This window comes from Typopeltis vanoorti, chromosome 3 (genome assembly GCF_054136105.1).
Source record: "Typopeltis vanoorti isolate ZY-2024b chromosome 3, IOZ_Tvanoo_1.0, whole genome shotgun sequence".
Lineage (NCBI taxonomy): Eukaryota > Metazoa > Arthropoda > Arachnida > Uropygi > Thelyphonidae > Typopeltis > Typopeltis vanoorti.
The window spans coordinates 12,835,597-12,859,875 of NC_143551.1; the positions used below are offsets into that span (position 1 = coordinate 12,835,597).

General features: G+C 36.6%; 1 protein-coding gene across 1 annotated transcript in view; it reads right to left on the bottom strand.

Moving 5' to 3' along the window:
• Positions 1–8,827, bottom strand: part of hdm (meiosis specific with OB domains hold'em) — a 297,283-nt gene extending 288,456 nt beyond the window's left edge. Inside the window, exon 1 of the mRNA XM_090415441.1 lies at positions 8,697–8,827. The gene's annotated coding sequence lies outside the window, so the exon portion shown is untranslated. The remainder of the gene's footprint in view (positions 1–8,696) is intronic.
• Between the last annotated feature and the right edge of the window lie 15,452 nt (positions 8,828–24,279).

Sequence of the window (24,279 nt, forward strand, 5' to 3'; positions counted from 1 at the left end):
AAACACTTATTAATAAGGTAGCTGCCGTAGCGTAATTGGAAGAATAGCGGAACATTGCGCCCTTTGATTGGAAAAGACCTGGGTTCGATTATCGTCGTGATGAGGGGGAATCCTTATATGGGCTTTTTTCAGTCGAAGGGGAGTTAGCCGATCTCATACAGTGGTAGCAGGGTTTTTCATACAGACAAATCGGCCTTCAGAACACACGCAATTTACAGACAAAAATACTGATGTTGGTGATGATGGGCAATAGATGTCGGTGATGATAGTAGTGTCATAGTTGGAGAATTAATTAGTAGTGGAGAGGGTGAGATGTATTTAACGAAGTGGTGTGCCCTTCCACATGGACCATAAAAAGGAAAGATAAAAAACGAATTGAGGGCCGAGTTGAGTAGACGATTTGAGAATACACTACGTATTGCATATGACCTATGACTGAGCATCTGCAATGATTGCTAATAAAAAAATGAATCTTAATTAGGAAAAGATTTTTGGAAATTTTCTAGTGTTTTTTCCATTTTCTGTGAGGGGGAAGGACCCCTTTCCCCCTTTGGGTGCACCACTGGTATGTAACAACTAGCTTCCAAAATTAGACAAATGAGTGTGTTGAAGCTGGTTATTAAGGATATGTGTTTGCAGGGTTTCCATTAAGCGCCTTTTGCATTTGAGAAAATTCGTTTTTATTGAAATTCATTAGACACCTAATGACAAATAACACGCTTGATATGTTGTTCAATGTATTATTTTATTAATGTTTGATGATCTTTTTGCATGAATGAGTATAGACCTCCTCGATGAGTACTTTGACTCCATGGTGGTCAGATGTTAATAATAATAATAATTGTTATAATAAATTAATACCAACTTACTTTTTAATATTGTTCCTTTTTATCCTTATATGCGATCATCAATCTATCCTTTCTTACATCGAGGTTGTGGGAAATCATGACAGAAACTTAAAAAAGAACTCAGTACTTCACATGCTGTTAACTCTTTTTAGTCCCCAGAGGGAGTAAATTTTTGGAAACTGAGGCGAAGTCAATCGCTATCCTTAGCCAATGAGAGATAACTAGCCCAAGCAAAGATTTTAAAAGTCATTCCGTGAAGGCACGGCAACAACTTCTTCACATACTAGAAACGAAATTTCTGCAGTTAACTGATTGCTATCAATTACTATGCATAGTATTTTATTAATCTGAATTGTTTAAAAACTATGTTAACAATAGAATAAAAGATCAGAATAGAAAAGAGGAAGAACGCCTACAGCTTAGGATCTTCATATTTTTGAAAATGTCCATCGATTCTTGTAATGCAGATCACATCAATGCATATATTAGGAACTAAAGTAACCATTGCATACAATCATTAAAAAGTGCGTTTTATAATGTTCTATAGCGATACCATTCCCTATAGTGATATCTCAATCTAGAGCTGTTTCAGCATATTTACTGTAGACATAACTTTGTTTCTCACTAATTTTCCCATTAAAATGGCCCACTTTCATTCATTTCTTTCAATCAAAAAAAAAATCAAAAATCAGCTAACTCCTATTTGTTCCCGTATATGGAATAGGTGGGGCCGTTTACCCTTAACTTTTGGAGACTGAGTGGGCAGTTCAATCTCCACTGGTAGCCAATCAGAGAGATAGCTGGCCCAAAGCTATCATGATTCATCGGTAAGCAGTGAAGAAGGCGGCAAGCTAGTGTCGCCATCTCGTGGTCCCTAACCCTAACACAATATTTTTAATTTCTGAAAATAGTGTGGGTTCGACGGTTGATTTTCTTGAGTTTACGGGACGAAAAACCCGCGTTTCCAGAAGAAAAAACCCGCTAGCCCGTGCCAGAGATCGACTAACTCGGGAACCGGTCGAAAAAAGGCTTAGAAAAATTTCCTCTAGTCGGCAACTAGATTTGAACCACCAAATCCTTTCTTCGTGCAGTCAAGCGCTGTAGAATGCAAACGCCACTTCTACTGAGCTAAACAGGCTCTTTCCGTCAATCATTATAATTTAAAATCATTTTGCCGTTAAAAGCGGAATTATAAAGGGGGGAAGAAAAGGGAAAGTTATTAACCAATCTTGAACCGAAGGCTGTTGAAGAACGACATTACAGCGTATCCATACGACAAAATAAATATAATTTTGAGGTAGGTAACTGTAAGATATTGGAAATACTTTCGTCTAGATATTTGACTGAAACAAGAGCACTGAAAATACGTGTATATACACGTAAAAATCTACTGTCTTAGAGAAAACAGTTACGTTTTAAAAATACATAATGAGAGCGACTTATATGGGTGGCACATGAACACCTTTCGTTGATGCAGTTCACTATTTCATATAGTCATAGATGGTTGTTGGAACAAAAAAGATTTGATGAACTGCAAGAATGAATAAGTGACTTCCAAATCTCGTGCAAGATGATACTTTGGTTTCGATGAGAGCTAACTTCCTTAAAGAGACAATGTAGAAAATTATTTCTGAGATAGGGTATCGAAGCCAAGGAACCAGTCCATGAATGGATTGGCAGCAAGGCCTGACTTCTCCCTTCGTTTGTGAACCGAGCTGGTCTGATCTATGAAAGCCTTGCCACAAGAATAACAGTTTACAATAGGATATTGTTTGAAAATTAATATTGTCTTCTGGTAATCTTAAAAGGCTTTAAAGTGCCTGGATAAATATGAGCGCTTATTATTAATATTAAAAGAGACCTCAGGAGGTTAGTGACTCAAAGAGGGAGGCCACATGACCTAACACTAGCTGTCATGATTGTTATTGAATACATCCACATTGACTGCACTCACCACCTGTAGCGCACTCAGGATTTAATCTTGGAGGGTGCGCGAGTTGAGTAGACGATTTAAGAATATACACTACGCATCGCATACGACCTATGACAGCATCTGCAATGATCGCTAATTCATAAGTAGTAGTATAGAAATAGAAGACACGACACAACATAAATAAAAGAAATTAATTTTAATAGGAAAAGATTTTTTGAAAATTTTCTAGTGTTTTTTTCTTTGGGGGTGCCCAGGCCCCTTCCCCCCCCCCCCCTCCACCATCCCCTCTGGATGCGCCACTGCTCACCACCACCGATGGCAATCCATTCCAATCACGTATTCTATTAGAGAAAAATTTAGCTCTTATCCCTTTCATGACAGCATTAGTTCTCAATTCCAAGTACGCCTTCTCTTCTTTTCCCTCCACTCTCAATAAAATGAGAAATTCCATCTACTGATATCCTGTATGTCCCTTTCGGAAGTTTCTAAGTTCAATTAGATCATTCCTCTTTCTCCTGTTTCTTAGTGTCTGCAGTCTACAAATTCCCAGTGTCTTCATAACCAGTATTCCATAATCCTGATATCATTTATAATTTCCTTATATCAGAATTTCCAAGAAAACCAGTAGACCAGACCTGAGAATAACAGTCCAAGTTAGTCCTTATCAATGCCTTATAAAGAGGAAAAATGACTGCTTTATCTTTACATGTCTACGTTAGTTTCGGCATTGCAATTATGCTCTGAGTGGTATTCACAATCTTTCCTATATGGCCCATGAACTTCAACTTCCTGTCAACGAAAACTCAACGATCTCTAGCCTAATCAGTTTCTTTTAGCATAATCCTACCAATATAATATGATATTGGTTATCTAATGATACTGATATGCATGACTTCGCATTTACTAACACTGAATTGATAGCCATTTTCACATGCCGAGAATTCCAGCCTATTCAAATCATTCTATCTTTACATCATTCAAATCATTAAATAGCTGTATGTCACCTGTCAAATCCTTCGCAATGTCATTAACGTAAAGATTGAGTAACAATGGATCAAGAACTAATCCTTGTGGCACACCACTGATTATCTTAAATCTTGTAGAGTCACATTCCTTATATACCACTTTTTTGATAACTGTCAGTCAATCATCTGCTTATTCACGCCGATATTTATAATCCAAACCCATATTCTCAAATTTAAGCAAGTCTTCCATTTGTATTCTGTCAAAAGGGTTAGTAAAGTCCAACAGTATCATGGTGTATTAATTCTCCTTGTCTAACTCAATGATAACATTACTAATTACTATAGAATATGAGCAAGTTGCTAAAACATGACCGTCCCTTAGAAATTTCATTGCAAAGTATAGATTCTCTGTCAACCCGTTTCTAGAGGTATGCGAGCCCTAACTTTTCAAAATCTTACTACCACTCTGAAGATACGGGTCGATAGTTGGATACATCACTCTGCACCTTGTGCAATGGTAGTACCATATATTCTTTCCACTCCTGTGGAATCTACCCTGTTCTCAGACTCACATTACATAGACTGGTAAAAAGAATAGCCAATTCAACTGAACACTCTTTTAGTATCCGTGCTGATATCTCATCAGTCACTATTTCCGAATTCTTACTGTTTTTGCAACAGCTCGAACACTTCCTCCTCATACTCCTGAGTTTCTTACTCCAGTGAAGAGATAGAAGTCAGCTCAATGTTGCATACATCAGGTTGATATTTTTAGCAAAATGGGCACTCAGCAGTTTAAGAAAACCTCTTCTGCATCTGTTACCCTCACACCATCTGCATATAAGAGATAATAAATCAGCTAACGCCTTTTATTCCCTTATAGGGAGTAGGCGAGGCCTTTATATCCTATCTTTTGGAGACTGAGTGGGCAGTTCAATCTCCACCGGTAGCCAATCAGAAATAGCTGGCCCATGTCTATCACTAATTATAGCAGCCACCTATGAAGAGGCTGGCAAACAAGTGCTGCCATCTCTTGGTACCTGACCCTAACAAGACATGTTACTGTCTGAAATAATGTGGGTACTACAGTCGATTTTCTTGAGTTTATGGGATAAAAAATCCGAGTTTCCGGGAGGAAAAACCCCCTTTTCCCGTGATCGACTAACTGGGGAATCGGTCGAAGAAAGGCTTAGAAAAAGTTCCTCCAGTCGGCGACTAGATTTGAACTTAAGTCTGACTTCAAGCAACCAAGCGCAGAGGACACAAGTGCCACTTATATATATACACAGGCATATACATATATATATATATATATATGTAATAACTCATATATATATATATATATATATATGAGTTATTTTTTCATATTTATTTTACTTGCAGCCTAATAATAAAATTTCATTTGGGTTGTCTTTAGCTTGCAAATTGTTTCTTTTCACACTCAGACTTAGCATTCCATATAACAGTGACACACACATCTGGCCTGCTCCTTATAATTTTTCATAAATGATATCATCCTTAAACACACTGTATTCTTTCCACGTCATATTTTTCTTATGAATATCTTGCTTAATAAGATTGCGCATCCATTTTGCCCTATTTATATCTTCGAACTCTATGAACACATTCTGATATTGCATCATTTACGTATTTTTCCCATCCGTCAACCGATGTTATGGCATCACCATAATCCTCACTTGGTTATAATTTCCTGCTTTGTAATTCAGCATGTAACCTCTACGGAACATTTATAAATTTAGCCACATGAGATAATGATCAGATCGCAAAAACTGATTATTATCTCATAATCGATATCACCAAATGGACGCATGATAGTTACGTCTTTAACTGAAACCCCTTCTGACACTATAATGAGATTATTATTATTATTATTATTATTATTCCGGGAAACTCCAAGGAGTCGACAGACTCATCGAGGGAAGCCCTAACATTATGTCAAGAACAACTATTCGCATTCACACAGTATCTATCATACCTTACCTTGAACTCATTCACGGTCGTAGCACCCACCACAGACTCTGGCAGCTTATTCCACTCATTCACCACTCTCCAAGTAAAAAACCTAGCTCTAACACTCTTGTTAACCACATTCTTTCCCAGCTTCCATGCATGGCCCCTAGTCCTCCCACCACCACCAGTCCTATTTTCAAAAATATCTTCTGGATTAATCTTATAGTAACCCTTTAGTAATTTGAATATCTCAATCATATCATCCCTTTTCCACCTATCGACCAATTTTTGCAACCCACAAATCTTCAACCTATTCTCATAAGGTTCATTCCACAGACCTGCTATCATCTTGGTCACTCGTCTCTGGATCCTCTCCACTTCCTCCCCGTCACGAAGAAACCCTGGCGCCCATAACTGGGCACAGTAGTCCAGATGGGGTCTTATCAAGGCTCGATACAGAGGAACAATAACTTGTTTGTCTCTGCATGTTAAAGTATTTTTCAGAAACCAAGTGATTTGATGAGCTGATTTAGCCACTTTTGCAATGTTTCCCCTAAACTTCAATTCCCTATCCACCACCAACACTCCCAAATCCCTGGCTTAATCTATCTCCTGGAGTATGGTTCCACCAATGTGATATACTGCTGCTATTCTTTTCACCTCAAAATGCATAACCTTACACTTTGCCACATTAAATTGACATCCATTTTCCCTAGCCCAGTCCTCCAAACTATCCAAATCATCCTGTGCACTCACAATTGCTCTACCCAACTTTGCATCATCAGCAAACAAGTGAACACTTCCTCTCAGATCCTTTCCTATGATGTTAATGAACAAACTGAAAAGTAGTGGTCCAAGAATAGAGCCCTGCGGCACACCACTAGTCACAGGCCATCTTTTGGACTCTACTCCTGAATAAACCATTCTCTGGTATCTCTCCATCAACCACCCTCCTATCCATCTCACCAACCTTATATCCATCCCCATCTGCTCCAGTTTACTGATTAGGGTTCCATGTGGTATCCTGTCAAAGGCCTTGGCAAAGTCCAGTAGAATCACTGTACACCCATTACCTTTATCCAGTTTAGCCATCACTGTGTTATAAAACGTGAACAAATTACTGAGGCCTGATCTACCCTTCACAAAACCATGTTGTCCCCCATACAATATCCCATTTTCATCTATCCAATCCTGTATTCTTTTCTTGACTAAGAGATCTGAGACATTCACCTCGAATTTCTTCTGTTGTATGCTACTTGAGGAAGTTGTCTCGCAAGAGTTCAATAAATTCATTTTATTGAATTCATTTTGTATTCTCGTGAGATTTCACTGCTACCTAATGAATGTTCGGATAAATAAAGTCCCCCATTAAATACTCGTTTTGCACTCACCATCTTTATTTTTAATGCATTTCTTCATCACAAGCAATTTATCCACTAGGTCCGTAACATCCACTACGTATTTGGCCTTGTTAGACTATACCTCACACCAGTCGGCTTCAAACTCACTACTACATGAAAAACTGTTACTAGTATTGCAGTCATCGGTCTCAACTCTAACTAGATTCAAGTCATTCAATATCATTAGGCACATCCCCTCCTCTCTTATCCTGACTATCTTCCCTAAAAATATTGTACCCTTTGTCTGCCTCTGATAGCTAGTTCTCACTAATGTTTATAAATCTGAGCTCACAGCCTATTCACCAACGTAACAAACTCTACCCCTTCGTGTAAAGTTTGAATACTCCTAGCATTCACGTACAGAACTGTTCTAAATGTTCAGATACAACGCTCTTTGAAATTGTTCCCAATTCCATTTTTGATTATTGATACGTCTGTTCTTTACGGAAGAACCATCATGATGTCAGTTATAAATTTAATTATTCAAAGAGTTCGGTTAACTGGTTGTACTTCTTTATTATTAGTTATTATTATTTTACAGCATCTCCATGGATTCCGGAGACTCGTCATGCACCCAAATTAATAATTATACACAAATCCTATCATACCTCTCCTTGAATCTCTTCACAGTCAGTGAACTCACAACCAATTCTGGCAATCCATTCCATTCACTCGCCACTCTCCATGCAAAAAAATCCAATCATCACACTCCCCATTAACCACACTCTTACACAACTTCTTACGGATAGTCCTAGGTCTCTGACTATTTGTCATATATATATTCAAAATTTTCACTTGCATCAATTTTATAAAACTCCTTTAATATCTTAAAAGCTTTTATCATGTCCCTCTTTTACGAAAATATGCTCACATTCATGTTTTTAATATGCTGAACACCTCCTGTTCATCTACCTCAATGTTGATATGCATTTCTGTGACCAGCAACTGTAAAATCTCCACCTTAATGATACACCTTTGAAAAATAATCACTCAGCAACTCGACTATTTCTTCGGGCTCAGTCACTCTAACTACCTACCATGAGCATTGTTTAAAGTCATTCCACCATAATCATTTTCCCCCTTACTTGCTACATGACGAAAAATCTCTTTTGGGCTTAATTTGACCTGTTTAGCTAATTCTCTCTCATTATCTGATTTGGCCTTTCTTACCAGACTAGTCACCTTCCTAAACACACACACACACACACACACACACACACTTTATATATTTATTTCCAATGTAAAAGTTTCTTTAAGATTTTACGATTTAAGGGTTATTAAGACAGATATTATGGGAGAAACACCGAAAAAATATTTTTTCGATGTTAAATTTTACATACTTCAGGGTAATATCTGATGAAATATTTTTTAACTTTCCAGCTGAAAAGTTGTATAAGAAACATATTCTCTCTCCTTTTTAAGTACGCTCCAGCAATTAACTAATACTGTAATTGGTGACGATAAATATAATTAATCTACTATTAACAGTGTCCTTCATCTGAGATGGAAGCTGCAAAGCATTCTAAAAAATGATATTTTATATAATATTGTAATTTCCTTATTCTACGTTTTTACTCACAGTTTTAAAACGATGACAAACACAATTATATCAAAGAATAAACAGCAGCATTAATGTAACACGCACATCAAAAAAGCACAGACGTAACGCTGTAAACAAAACAAACACTAGCCGAAGCATGGTGCTAATGCAGTGCTTTCATGATTGCGAATTCCATAAAATAAATAACGAAAATATATTTTTTAAAAAATCCCAAATAAAAGAACTGCCATTTTCAATGTTATGTTATGTTATGTTATGTTATGTTGTTATTTTTATGTGACTTGAATCCAAGAAAGATTTTTGTGAAATTAAAGCACATTCGTATTGTCAGTGGACTAAGGAATTTTTTTCTTTTTTTTTATTAATTTCCTGTTTTTTTTTTTATATTTTTATTTATTCTTCACATCGTCCGGAAACCAATGCAAGCACACAGTGTTGAAGTCATGACAACAATATTGTTTTTGTAACTATTATTATTATTATTATTATTATTATTATTATTATTATTATTATTATTATTATTATTATTATTATTACACTGTCCAACACAATTTTTGCTGACTTTTATATGAGACTTGTTTTTTACTAATTTGGGTGCGCTGATTTCAAATATCAAAACCATTTTTCTCTATCACTTCAGGTTTTTCCTCTATGGCATTTTCTTTTTGCTAATTTGTAAGTTTTTGATATTTTTAAGGAGGCAGTACTATTTAGAGAATCAAAAAAATCGATTTTTTAATATTATTTTCTGAAAGTATGTACTTTTAAAAATCTGTTCCTAACTTTTTTCAAGAAATTCGAAAAATTCCCGAAGATATAGCCTATTATTCAAAGCGGTGCGCAGATCAGAATCGGAGCGCTCACCGCTCTCGCTTGTTAGTTAACGAATAAATTATAAATTAGTTAACGAGTCGAGTTTGGATACACAATTTTTTTCTTATTCTTCTTATTATAACCAGAAGTCTGAACTAAACAAAAATAGCAATCATCTACGTGATTTTTCGATTCACGCCAAATCATTGGAATGCCAAAAGCTAATTTTTGGCGTTTTCCCTTGCTCCACTGTCGTAAATTTTCTACACATGACTTACACACTTTATTTGGAGCCCATGGCTTGTCCTTATCTGCAATTTTTACATCAAAGTATGCAAAGCACTTTCTTAACGAAATCAGTGATATTTGTCCTTTGACTGGGAACAGTAAAGCTGCCACAAATGTAGCAGAGGGAATCTACACTATTGACACATTTTCGGGTAGTAGACATGATATATTTTCTTCACTGCCGACTAACATGCAATTAACAAGACAAAAAAAAAAAAAAAAAACAGAGACTTTATTGAAACGTTATAAGTGCTCATGATACTTTCACGATCGATTAACTATTGACTGATTTCGATCGTTCTTTGTCCGCTATGACGCATATAGCATTCATTTGTTTTAGACAGTTGTCATCGCCTACTTTTCATCACCTACATGTATTAGGTCGATTATCAGCCTCTCTCGCATTTAAAGAGCCAGTACGTGCCGTTGCAGGTTCTTGCGCATTTATTCGTTTACTAACAAGCGAGAGCGCTCCGATTCTGATCAGCGCACCACTTTGAATAATAGGCTATATCTTGGGGAATTTTTCGAATTTCTTGATAAAAAGTTAGGAACAAATTTTTAAAGGTACATACTTTCAGAAAATAATATTAAAAAATCGATTTTTTTGATCCTCTAAATAGTACTGCCTCCTTAAAAATATCAAAAACTTACAAATTAGCAAAAAGAAAATGCCATAGAGGAAAAACCTGACGTGATAGAGAAAAATGGGTTTAATATTTGAAATCAGCGCGCTGAAATTAGTAAAAAACAAGTGTCAGATCATAATCAGCAGAAAAAAATTTTTTTTTGTTGGCCAGTGTTATTATTATTATTATTATTATTATTATTATTATTATTATTATTATTATATTAGACCTCCATGAAGGCAAAATACAACATGGGGAGTCCCACTGTCACCTACACACACAGAATTTATCATACTACACATTAAATACAGCGCCTCACCATCTCTGCACTCACCACAATCTTGGACGATGCATTCCAATCATCACTCTCCATGCAAAAAACCTGCTCTTCATTCCTTTTCCTACACCTCTCCTAATGCAGCTTTCAGTGATGACCTTCTGATCTTCCCTTGTCTTCTCCTATTCTATGCAAAACCTCTTCCATATTAATCTGGTAATAATCTCTTAGCAACTTATAGGTTTCAATTATATCCTCCTCCTCCTCCTCCTCCTCCTCCTCTCTACCAGTTTTTGCAAATTGCATTTTCTCAATCTATCTTCATACTCAGCATTCCAGAGAACAGAAACCACTTTAGTTAATCGTCTCTAGATTCTTTCTAATGCATCTTCATCTTTCTGAAAACAAGATAACCAAATTTGTGCACATATGTGGACATAATCCATATATGGTCTGATCAAAGCCTTATACAATGGAGCCATAACATCCTTACTTCTATACATCAGTGTCTTCAGCTTCATTTCCATAATCCGTTGTGCCTTCCTCGCAATTTTAGCATTCTACCCGAAATTTTAGGTCCTTTACAATCACTCCCGGATCCCTCATTTCTTCTAGCTCCTCTAAGATATTTCCACCAATTATATAATATATATCCCATATTTGTTTACTAAATTTTAAAACTTTACACTTTGCAACATCGAACTAATAACCCCATTGATTTGATTGATTTTCAACCAATGCATTCAAGTCCTCTTGCAAATCAAAGAACCGCTCTACACCTCATAGTTCTCTTCAGTTTTGTATCATCTGCAAACAACTACATTTCATCATTCAAGCCTCTTCCAATATCATTAGCATACAAGTTAATCATCAATGATCCCAAAAGAGAACCTTGGGGCACACCATTAGTGATATACCTCTTCTACGATATCGCTCTTCCATAGACAACTCGCTGATACCTATCAGGAGCCATTCACCAATTCAGTGCACCAATTTATTTTTTAACCCCATCCGCTCTACACCTCATAGTTCTCTTCAGTTTTGTATCATCTGCAAACAACTACATTTCATCATTCAGGCCTCTTCCAATATCATTAGCATACAAGTTAATCATCAATGATCCCAAAAGAGAACCTTGGGGCACACCATTAGTGATATACCTCTTCTACGATATCGCTCTTCCGTAGACAACTCGCTGATACCTATCAGGAGCCATTCACCAATTCAGTGCACCAATTTATTTTTTAACCCCATCCATTCCAATTTAATTACCAGCTTGTGACCCTTATCCGATGCATTTGTCACCCTATTATAATAAGTAAGCAGATTGCTAAAAAACAATATTCCTTAGCAAACCCATACTGACTATCAAAGAGTATTTTGCTGTTGTCAACCCAATTCTGAATCTCGGTTCTAACTAACCTCTGGAGCGCTTTTATAACAACTCCAACACCGAAACATTAGGTTGTCCAATGCCTTGGCCTATAAACCAAGGTATTGGAGCCTTCGATTCCTTAGTCTCTCAAATTCCTTATGAGGCGAAACAATTTTACCCTCTTTCCGGTCTTTTGGAGCTTGGTCGAATGCAAGACCAAGGTATTTTAAAGGTATGTTAAAGCTGCTGTTAACTCAGTGGAACATTCCTTCAAAAGACAAGACGCGACGGAATGTCATCAAGTCCTACAGCCTTAACATCAAGTTTATTCAATTCCTCATAAACCTCCTGCTTCCTTACTTACAATTCCCCATCATCTTCCTCTTCCTCCTCTCTTCGTACTGCATGACATCACATTCACAAGAATGATATACCCTCATGAATTATTATTAAATACCTCAACTATATCCTCTGCAGTAGTTATCATTCTACCATTTTCACTAATCATCGTCTTCCTTCAATAATCATTGTTTCCTCTACTGAAATGGCCAATCCATTGGCCATCTCAGCCCTATATTTTTCACTCAGACATTCACTTCCGAAACCAGCACACACTGTTCGTGCAGTGTCTCCCCTTTCATCTCGTATTCCTGTCTACGTTGTGTTTTTCTGCTCTCTCATTTCATTTACATGTGCTACTCCCCTCTCTATTCACAAGCTTCTGTACCGTGCTTTCTTGTTCTTTCACGTCACTTCAAAATCTTCTATTCACTACATCCATTACTCTCCTTTCTAACAACAATCTCTCCAGTGGACTTATACCAAAACCTTTAAATGCAGCCCATCTTTTCCATCTTTTGCAGTTGGGTCCATCCCTCAAATTCATCCTACACATTCACAAAATGCACTCCTTTTTCCTCGCAGTTTAACTAACATAGCAGTCATGATCTCTGTTCGCCTTCTCAACTCATTGCTATCATACCTAAGCAACACACTAACTACCTTTCCAACAACGCTGTTATCTGTTACTCTCCTCAACAAACTTTTAATATCTATCTGACATTTTCCTTGTTCGCATTCAAATCATTCGTCTGTAATACTAACACAAACATTTTTTGCTCGCTTATTCCTCATTTACAACGATTCAATCACTCTGCTCATTCTACATCAAGAAAACCAAACCTTATGCATCTTCTCATTCATCACACCTCTAATAAAGTAATCTACATACAGAGCCTCTCTGAAATCATTTGTTAACTTCATCCATTTTTTTCACTCTTCCATGCATGTCCATAATTCTTCAATTCATTTCGAATACACTTTTATCTTACCTAAGCAACACGAAGATTCATATCTGATATGCTCATGCAGCTTCACATGAAGATTCTGGTTGGTTTCGGTTGTCCAGCATCTGCAGATCTCAAATTGGTGTTGTGTCAAGGATAATGAATTGTATCCTATACCATCTCCTGAGTGATATTCTGATCTTGATCTTGTAGTTGAGGCTGCTGATCCTGTGACTCATAGATATTACCATCATAAATAAGATATGATAGCATTGTTGTGAAGGTGGATGCATCCGAATAATCACCATGGAACCACTACCACCTTGACGTGAAGGATTAGCAAAAGGTGAAACTGCAGTTCCTTCCAGTTCAACTGAGACACCTAGTTCAATATCATGTATGCCCAAAAGAAGATATCACAACTCTAAGTGGAATACCCTGTTCAATTTATTTTATAATGAAAATTTATAAAATCTCTTAAAATCATTAAATCTTACTCTTAAGATGGAAAACCAAACTGTTTTGAGAAATGAACACATCAATAAAACTCTTATTATAGTCAAAATGTGTGGCATCTTCTCAAGCTTTATTGTACAGTTCAAAGTAAGTTATATTTGAACTAGGTAATTACTTTAAAGTTCGGAGATACAGCACTAAATGATCCAATTTCCTGCAAGCGCTGGTATAAGTCAATAAAATTTGTCTATATGATTAGCAAATCGATATTATTCAAACGTACCTCTCTCGTTGCCATTACCAAATTCATAAATGAAGAAGGATATCTGGATATCCCTCGTTTGGAAACTATCTGCTTAAATGTGTGCTTTTAAATGTGTGATCAGCTTAATAACACAACGGAATACACTTCATAAGAATGCTTATATGGAAATAATAAGCACACCTCGGTCTGCTTATTCTGTTTGCAGTGTTAGGTTATTTTTTGAACAACCAACTTGACCTCTCTTTGAACTCTTCCTGTAAGAAAGGAGATGGGGATTAACTAATTTTTGTTTTGATATTGGTGTGACCTTTTTGTCTTTTTCTTGTCCAGTGGTCTTTAACCCTCAAAGACCACTGGACAAGAAAAAGACAAAAAGGTCACACCAATATTAAAACAAAAATTAGTTAATCCCCATCTCCTTTCTTACAGGAAGAGTTCAAAAAGAGGACAAATTGGTAGTTCAAAAAATAACCCAATAATAATCCTTCTGGAATCCACGAACTTAGACTTTCCATGCATTCACTCCCAAATTAAAAAGTGCAGTATTTTTGAATGAAGTCAACAAGAATGGTGGTACACTGTTCCATTAATGCTCATATAATGAGCATTAATAGTACAGTAATTTCATCTCGCAGGACGCAGGACAACATATATGGTGCAGAGGGTGAAGCTTGACGCTTTTCATATTCCCTGTTGTCTGTTTCGGGAGCAGTGATAGGAGAGATTTGTGAGCTATTTTAGCTCGCCCTGAGTGGGCAGAAGTGGTTATTCGTTGAGTGTTAGGATGGCTTTTGGTCTTTTATGTTTCCAGTGGTCATTACCGTCATAGTTTCCGGCTTGCTGTATTAGTTGGTTTGGATGCGTCGATGTCTTCATAAAGAATTTTTCTGCTAGGGAGCGTAGTAGTGGAGAGATGTAGGGGATATTTATGTCCCGGTGGATCTGGGCGTTCCTGATGAACAACAGGACGTCCAGTATCATTCGCAGGCACTTGTTTTGTATTCTTTGTAGCTTGAGGATGTTTGTCTTGGAGGTATGGCTCCAGGCTGGGGAGGCGTATATAACTGTGGGACGGATCACTGTCTTGTACAGTAGAATTTTGTTTCTTGAGCTTAGTTTGCTGTGTCTGTTGATCAAGGGGTATAGCTGGGCGATAACTTTTGAAGCTTTGGTGCATGTGCTCTTGATGTGGCTGTTGAAGCATAATCGCTTATCGAGAATTATTCCCAGGTATTTTGCTTCAGTTTTCCAGGAAATTTTGGAGTTGAACAGCGTGATGTCTCCTTTGGGGATGCTCGTCTTCTTGTGAAGAGTATTGTTTTGCTTTTCTGAGGGTTTAATTGTAGTCGCCAGTCTTTAAACCATTTTTCTAGATTCAGGATGGTGTCTTGTAGTTTTTTGGTAACGAGATATGGTTGGCGAGATGACATGACTAGAATAGCCATGTCATCTGCATAAAGGGCGATAGTGGATGTGAGAGGATTTTGAGGGATGTCCGCCATATAGATGTTGAACAGGATCGGGGCTAGAAGTGATCCTTGAGGAAGTCCAGCGAGGATTTTCCGTGTGGTTGAGACTGTTTCATTGATTTTGACTTGCATCCTCCTGTTGGAGAGGTATGATTTGATCAGGTGTATCATGTTTAGTGGAAGATTAACGATTATAAGTTTGTAGAGGAGGCCTTGGTGCCAGATCTTATCAAAGGCCTTTGAGATGTCTAGGAAGATGGCTCCAGTGTGTTGATTCCAATTAAATCCTGTGGTGATGTATTCTACCAATCTATGGATCTGTTGGGTGGTGCTGTGATTTTGGCAGAAGCCAAATTGTTCTTGTGGAATGATATTTAGTTGGTTAACATGATCTTGGAGTCTGATGAAGATGATTTTCTCAGCTGTTTTCCCTAAATTGGACAGCAGGCTGATGGGACTGTAATTTTCAGATAGATGTGGGTCTTTGCCTGGTTTGTGAATTGGGATGATGTCAGCTATTTTCCGTGACTGGGGGAAGTGCTGCCATTTGAGGATGGAGTTTATGATGTTTGCCAGATGTGCTATGGCTTTGCGTGGTAGTGCCTTGATGACTTGGTTAGTGATGCCATCAGGACCTGGGGCTATTTTGATCTTGAGATGGTTGATGATGCCGATTATTTCGGTAGGTGAGGTAGGCATTATAGGGCTTGGATTGACATCGGACGATTTACTGTGAACCTGACTTTACGATGGATCTTGTATACATGGCTGATGTTTAGGTTCTCATATGCAGGACTGCATTGTTTCTCTAGGTTTCTTGCTAGCATCTGTGTATGCAAGGTGCTGTTCTGCTTGAAGAGGGGGAGGGATTTCCACTTCTTCCTGAGGTTGTTTAGGAATTTCCATATGGAATGATCTGCTGTGGAGATGGAGGTGAGCTTGTTGTCCCATTGTTGGTTCTGGAGAACTTCTCGGACAGATTTGTTTAATCTGTTGAGGGCTCTTTTGTCCTGGGGAGCACGAGTGTTGTGATATCTTTTTCTTTGTCTGTTTTTTTCTCTTATTAAATCCATGATTTCTTCCGGGAGACGATTTTGTTTGTGGGTAATCGTGGGTACTGGCTGCTGTTATGGCTTTATTGATTTGATTGGTGAGGTTCTTTATTGCCATGTCTATTTCTTACTTGGCTTTTATATGGGGAACCGGACCAATGTGTTCTGGTAGCACTTTCCTAAGTTTTTCCCAGACAATTGTGGTTTGGGGGAGAGGTGACTGGTCTTTGTTCCCTAAGTGAAGTAGGATTGGGTTGTGGTCTGATGATGATTCGTTCAGTGCTTGAATGCTGTGTTGGTATTTGATGTTGTGTAGGATGGCGATGTCTAGGATGTCGGCTGTGCCAGTTGGGCTGTGGTGGGTTGGTTCAGTGGGTCCTGTTATGACAGCGTTGTTTAATCCTGTGTAGATGAAGAGGATACGGCCATTTTTATTTGTGGTTCTGATGTTCCAGGAGGGATATTTGGAGTTTAAGTCCCCAGCGACGATGATGGATTCAGTTGTACTAGTACAGCATCCAAGTCAGAAAATAGCATGGTCTTATTAGGGGAGTTGTAGGCGACGTAGATTTTAAGTCTACCAGTTGAGTTTGTGTGGACTTCGACACCGGTGAGCTCTAGGTTGGAGATTGGGGGGGGGGGGATGAGTATGCCATTGTGCCTGATGCAGTTCCTGATAAATCTGGCTGTACCACCACCTCTGTAGTCCAGTCGGTCATTTCTATATAGTGTGTAGCCTCTCAGTTTTGGATTGTATGCAGGTCTTAGATGAGTTTCATTAATTAGGATGATGTCAGGGTTGTATCTGTGAGAGAATTCTTGAAGCTCCAGTGTCTTGTTTTTTAGGCCATCGGCGTTCCAAGCGGCGATCTGTAGTGAGTCTCGGAGTAATCTAGTTTTATTCATTAACAAGCATTGATAATATGGTTTGAGTTTCTTTTAGAAATCTTTTTGTGAAGTTTGGTGAAGGGTTTAACGTACTGAAATTTCATCTGTGTCATTATTTGAGCCTATATTTGTGAATTATGACCTGTAGAATAAGGACATAATTCACAAATTCTGTGAATCTATGTGTAATCTATTTTTAAACACGAGTGTGCATGGGAACTTCTCTAAACGTAAATTAAAATTTTATTTATTGTTATCAAGTATTTTATTGAGTGAAGGAAGACTCCCCAGAGAAATACAGAGATATCGACCTCAAAGGAGAAGAAATAGAGGACGGCCTTTCAAAAGATATAGGAAGAGACCGTAACAGGCCACTAGGCCTATATAGAAAATGCTGAAGGTCTTGGTGCGTATACGCGAGTGTATGATACAGAGAGAAAATTACAAAATATTGTGATAATTCTTAGTAACAAATACCAGTTCCTTTATATAGGCTACAAGGAATACCTTCCACACATGCACACACGCTTCTCCGCATGCACATAAGATCAACTAAAACAGTTGTAATGTTTTATATGCTCTTATTCTCTTGGAAGTACCAGCGACCCCAATAACCCAGAGACCCGAAGGCTGTCAAAACTTGCTAGGTCACTTAATCATCACCAAAGAAGCAAGCCATAAACTACTAATCGTTGTGCTTCTGGGTGAATCCTGACGTTTGACACCATGAAGAAAAGCGTGGACTGGTTCATGGCGTGAAAGAGCACTTTATTGTTCTTGGAAAATTCACTGCCAAAGCGATCTACAATCTGGGAGTTTGTCAGAGAAGTAATAGCTTCTGATGAAATCTCTACGTGGGACAGGTTTGTTTAAGAAACAACCCGCAGCGTGGTTCTTTTATCGGCCCCTGTAAAATGCAAAACGTAGTGAGTACAAGGGTAATAAATCTTCAAATAAATAGCATGCACTCAGTTTATAATTAGCACGAAGTGATTATTATTATTACTTACGGCTGTAGTGTTTCTGGCACTCATTTTATACGAGCATTAAAGTTCTGCTTAATATTTAAAAAAGTTATGCAGTGGAGTTTTAGAGTACTCGATGTTTGAATCTGTAAAATTGATGAATAAATAATTTTTTGTTTGTGAAGTTGCAGACTCAATTCAGTGAACTCTGTTCTTTGATACTTCCAGGAAGGACTTGTCTAACTACATTAATAATTCAAGTATTTACAGTCAGAGCTTTCAGTTTCATTTTAGCTTCATTTATTAACTTCTTTTTTTTTTCTTTTTTTTTATCTCTTGGAAATTATTTCTTGTGATAGTACTTGAGAATTTTTTGAAAGGCATTTCGTAAGTGTTGATCTATAAACATAAATTAATTGAAACAAAAAAAAATTAATAGATTTAGATGTATAAGGTGTGAAACTTCCTTGGATATAGAAAAATACAAACGACTGTGTTTTCTTGTAAGGCGTAAAGCTAATGTTCACAACATGTATTCTGATCATTAGCAAATTAGAATTAAAATCATTATTATTATTATTATAGCAAACGACTGGTGTGACAAAAGTATGCTGCAATGCGCTAGACCTGGTTGTGCACAAGTTTGGTTAGATTTCGTTTGATTGGAATTACAGTCAACGCAATTAAGTACATAAGACCAGTGCTTTTTTTTTTCTGGCGTAACGTACCGGAATGGCATTCCGGCACCTTTTTTTTTTTTTTTACAGTTTTTTCAATTTTTCAAAAGTAATTTTTGAAATAATGTTCGCGAAATATTGATGCTCAGCTAACATTCGGAGAGGCGGAAATTAGAAATTTGTCAATCAGACTGCAACTAAATGAATGAGAAATGATTCATGGATTCCGTGAATACATTCTCCATAAGACATACCCAGAAAAACTGTTACGTTTGGTACATGCTCTGAATACCATTCCCATTTCAACAAGTGAATGTGAACGCGGATATTTGCTGATGAATTTAATTATCACCCAACAAGAGCTTCGTTGAAGACTAAAACAGATTCGGCACTTTTATTCATCAAACTCGTTGGACCACCTTTAAGACTTTTTTTCGATCCTTCAAAGTATGTTGATCTGTGGTTACTTAGAGGACGATATTCGGCCTTAGATATTAAGAGCAAAGAAAAGAGTCGAGACGATTTGTTTTTACATTTGATCATGTCTAAAATAAAAAAATACTGAAGATAAATTATATTTAATTCATTTATGCGACTCAGTGACAGCAACAGCTGCTTTATATTTCATTTAAATTAAGATTTCAATATTATTTTCTTTAATAAAAAGCTTAACAAGATGTGAGTTCCGGCACCTTTTTTTCTAGAAAAAAAAGCACTGCATAAGACTATTATTTTATAACGAAAATGGAATAATAATAATAATAATAATAATAATAATAATAATAATAATAATAATAATAATAATAATAATAAATTCCATTTTCGCTTTCGGGGTAGTCTCAATGGCTTGTTACCTCCAAGTTATAACTTGGCAGTAACAAGTCATTGAGCCACATGGAGCGAGAATAATCGATTAGAATGAAAATTAAGGAAGAGGGAACATACATAAAAATAATAAAGATCTATGCACCGGACCATTCACATGATGATGAAGAAATAGACGTTTTCTATCACAAACTACAAGACCTCACAAACAAACCCAATAAAAAAAAGATCTTAATAGTCATGAGAGATTTCAACTTTAAAATAGGGAAATACTCACCAGATGTGAAGGGTATCATTGCAAATTCGGAATAGATGGGAGAAATAACAGAGGAGAAAAATTACTTGAATTCTGCAAACAAAATTATCTATTCATTTCTAACACCAATTTTACCATAGTCCTTCCCATAAATATACTTGGTCATCTTTGGTAATTCCATCACTGGATGGAGTTACCAAAAATTATATTGACTGCATTTTAATAAGAAATAAATGGAAAACGCCAGTCCAGAATGTCAAATCTCTAAAAAAGCCTGATTTCTACTCTGTCCATGATGCCCTCTCAGCAAAAGATTAAATTAAAATTCAAAAATAACATTCCAAAGAGCAGCTGTAACCCAATAGACATAAGCAAAATAAACGAAGAACATATAAATAAATTATATGCGAATGCCATAGAAACAGAACTGCAAAACACACTCTGCTAACGTAGAAACAGCATGGAACCAGGGAAGAACAATAGTCCAAAACACAGCTATCAAGATTCTAGCACAGCCATCAAACCAAATACCAATTGGATCACCGCCGAAATCTTAAAACTCCTAGAGAGATTAAATCAGAATAATTCCGAAGAAATCAGACCACACTATAAAAGGCTAAAAAATAAAATCGATAGAATGTGCAAAGCGGCAAAGGAATCATGGTCAGAAGAAAACGTAAAACAATGTGAGAAAGCAAATAAAAAGCATGACACTAAAACTGTTTGCAAAATAATAAAAGATCTAACCAAATAATATAATAACATCACTTTAAAAATGAAAGATTCTAATAATATGTAAACCGGCACAATTCAATATATACAAAAATATGGAAAGAATACTACCAAAAACTATTCCAAAGAAACTAAACGTGAGATTCGTCAAATAATGAAGAAAAGGAAAGAGCACCTGCTATCCTAAAAGATGAGCTACTTAAAACAATGAATCAAATGAAACACCCAAAACTCCTGGAATTGACTAAATTCCTACTGAACTCTGGAAACACAGAGGCCAGGGAACCATAAAATATTTATTGAAACGTTTTAACCACATTTTATTCGTTGGAGAAATACCTAAGGATTGGAAAACTGGGATTATAATACCCATCCATTAAAAATGTAATAAACAAAAATGCGAAAACTATGGCCCTATCACTCTTTTAAATCATAGCTACAAGATATTCGTTCGAATTATACAAAACCGCATGCATAAATTAATGGAAGAAATCGCCAAGGAGGAACAATCTGGTTTTAGACTCACAAGATCTACAATTGATGAAATCTTCACACTTAATGCTATAGCAGAAATGTGCTGAGAACACTACCACTGTACTGCAGCTTCATTGACTTTAAACAAGCCTTTCATTGCATAAATAGAGACAAACTGATTAACATCCTAAACTCTAAATCAATAGACTCCGAATTGTTGACCTTCATTTCAAACTTTTACAAAGAAACAAAAGCACTCGTCAAATTTAATAATATAAAAACAGAAGAATTTAAGATAGAAAATAAAGAGTCATGCAGGGCTGCCCACTTTAACCGCAGTTATTCAACATATACCTAGAGGAAATATGCAAGGAAATCTCTCATGAACCAGGGAACAACGGATAAATATAAATGGAAGAAACATCAACCATATCAAATACGCAGATGATATAGTATTTTGTTCTATAATGACACCTGTGAAGCATTCATGACTAAACATACACACGTAACCACAGTGCAGTAGCGTGTTATTCTTATTCTTATTGTGCTATCTTCTATCGAAGGTCAGCGACCATCTTGGCGAACAAACTGCGGTCTTGTGCTAATCTGAGCAGTTGTGCACTGCTCTTTCCTGTCCACGTCTTGATGTTGTCAAACCATGATATTCTTTTTCTTCCTCTAGTTCCTTTGCCATCAATTCTTCCTACCAAAATAGTTTGTAGAATTTGGTATTTGCTGTTTCTCATGATGTGGCCAAGATATGATGTTTTTCGTTTCTTGATTATTTGTACAAGATGTTTAGCTTTGCCAATGGATTTTAAGACCTCTTCATTGGTAATTTTTTCTGTCCATGATATCTTTAGCATTCTTCTTTAGCCACATCTCAAAGGCTTCGATTTTCTTGATGGTTGTCACCTTCAATGTCCATGTTTCAACTCCATAGAGCAGAATAGACCACACGTAACATTTCAGCATTCGGCATCTGACTTCCATGTTTAGGTCTTTATTGCAGAATAGTGGTCTCATTTTCATGAAGGACTGCCGTGCAACTTCAATCCTTGTCTTTATATCTATTTCTGGATACCACCGTTCATTAAGCCAACAACCAAGATATTTATATCTTGACACTTGATCAATATTTTTCCCATTGAGTGTCAGTTTCATTGATGAGGCTGGATGTTTGCTGATGATCATGTATTTTTGTCTTGTTGATGTTTATATTTATTCCCATTCTTTGGCTTTCTATGTATACTCTGTCAATGAGTTTTTGGAGATCCATAATGTTATCTGCAATTAGCACGGTGTCATCTGCATATCTTAGGTTGTTAACAATCTTTCCATTTATTGTGATTCCCTCTGGACATTCTTCCAATGCTTTTTTAAAGATTACCACTGCGTATATGTTGAACAGGAGTGGTGAGAGCACACATCCTTGTCTCACTCCTCTTTTGCTGTTAATATCACTGGTGGTAATGTTGTCTAATTGAACGGTAGCTGACTGATTCCAATACAGATTTGTTATTAGTCTTATGTCTTGTTCGTCTAGCCTTATTTGTTGAAGGACTGCTATTAAGTTATTGTGTCTTACTTTGTCGAATGCTTTTTCAAAATCTATGAAACACATAAAGACAGATTTCTGTTTTTCTATGCATTTTTGTATCAATATTTGGGTACAGAAAAGGGCCTCTCTAGTACCAAAACCATTCCGATAGCCGAATTGTGTTTCACTTAGAGTTTCTTCACTTTTTCTATAAATGCGATTCTGAATTACTTTCAAAAATATTTTTAATGTTTGGCTCATTAGACTAATAAGTAGGAAGTCGCCACAGGAATTCTCTTTGGGTTTCTTTGGGATAGTGATAAATGTAGATTTGAGCCAATCTGATGGAAATTCATCACTTTCATATATTTCATTAAATAGTTTTTCAAGAAGTTTGATGTTATCTGGTTCTATTTATTTTAAAAATTCTGTTTGCACACCATCTGGTCCACTGGCTTTTCCTGTTTTACTTGTTCGTATAGCATTCTCTATTTCGCATTTCATGATTGCTGGTCCTTGAATGTTATCTTTTATATTTATAGGCTTCTGTCTAGTATCGTTGAAAAGTTCTGTTACATATTTTATCCAAATCTGTGCTTTATTCTCTTCTTCTAGAACTATTTTTCCATTTTCGTCTCTTAGAGACACTATTTGCTTTTTCCTCAGTTTTCTGGAAATTTCGTTGATTTTCTTATACAGATTGAAATTATCATGTTTCTTCTGAAGCAGTTCAATTTCAGTACATAAATTTTTCATCCAATTTTCCTTGGCTTCTTTTATTTTTTTCTTGATGATGTTACGTGTTTCTGTATACCTGGCTAGGTCTTTGTTTTTGTACATTCTTCTTGTATCAATAAGAGAAAGAATCTCATCTGTCATCCATTCCTGTTGTTTTATATTATTCACATAACCTACTTCTTGTTGTTACGATGGCATTCTTTAAGCTATCCATAGAGATTCCTCACTTTTATTTTCTTCTATGTTAATCTGTTGTAATCGCAGGTTAAGCTGTGTCTTGGCACTTTTATTTATGTTCGGGTCTTTCAGTTTTTCTACATCAATTTTCTTTTTCTTCTTTTGTGATTTTTTAGCTGATTTTAATCTAAGACGTACTTCTGCAACTATGGGATTGTGGTCTGATGAGATATCTGCTCCAGGATAAGTCTTTGCACTCTTTATACTACTGTGGAATCTTTTATTTATCAGTATATAATCAATTTGATTTCGGACAATGTTATGTTGGTTATCTTGAGGCGATTTCCAAGTGTACAGTCTTCTGGGTGGAAGTTTAAACCAGGTATTTGCTATTATTAGATCTTCTTCCTGACAGAACT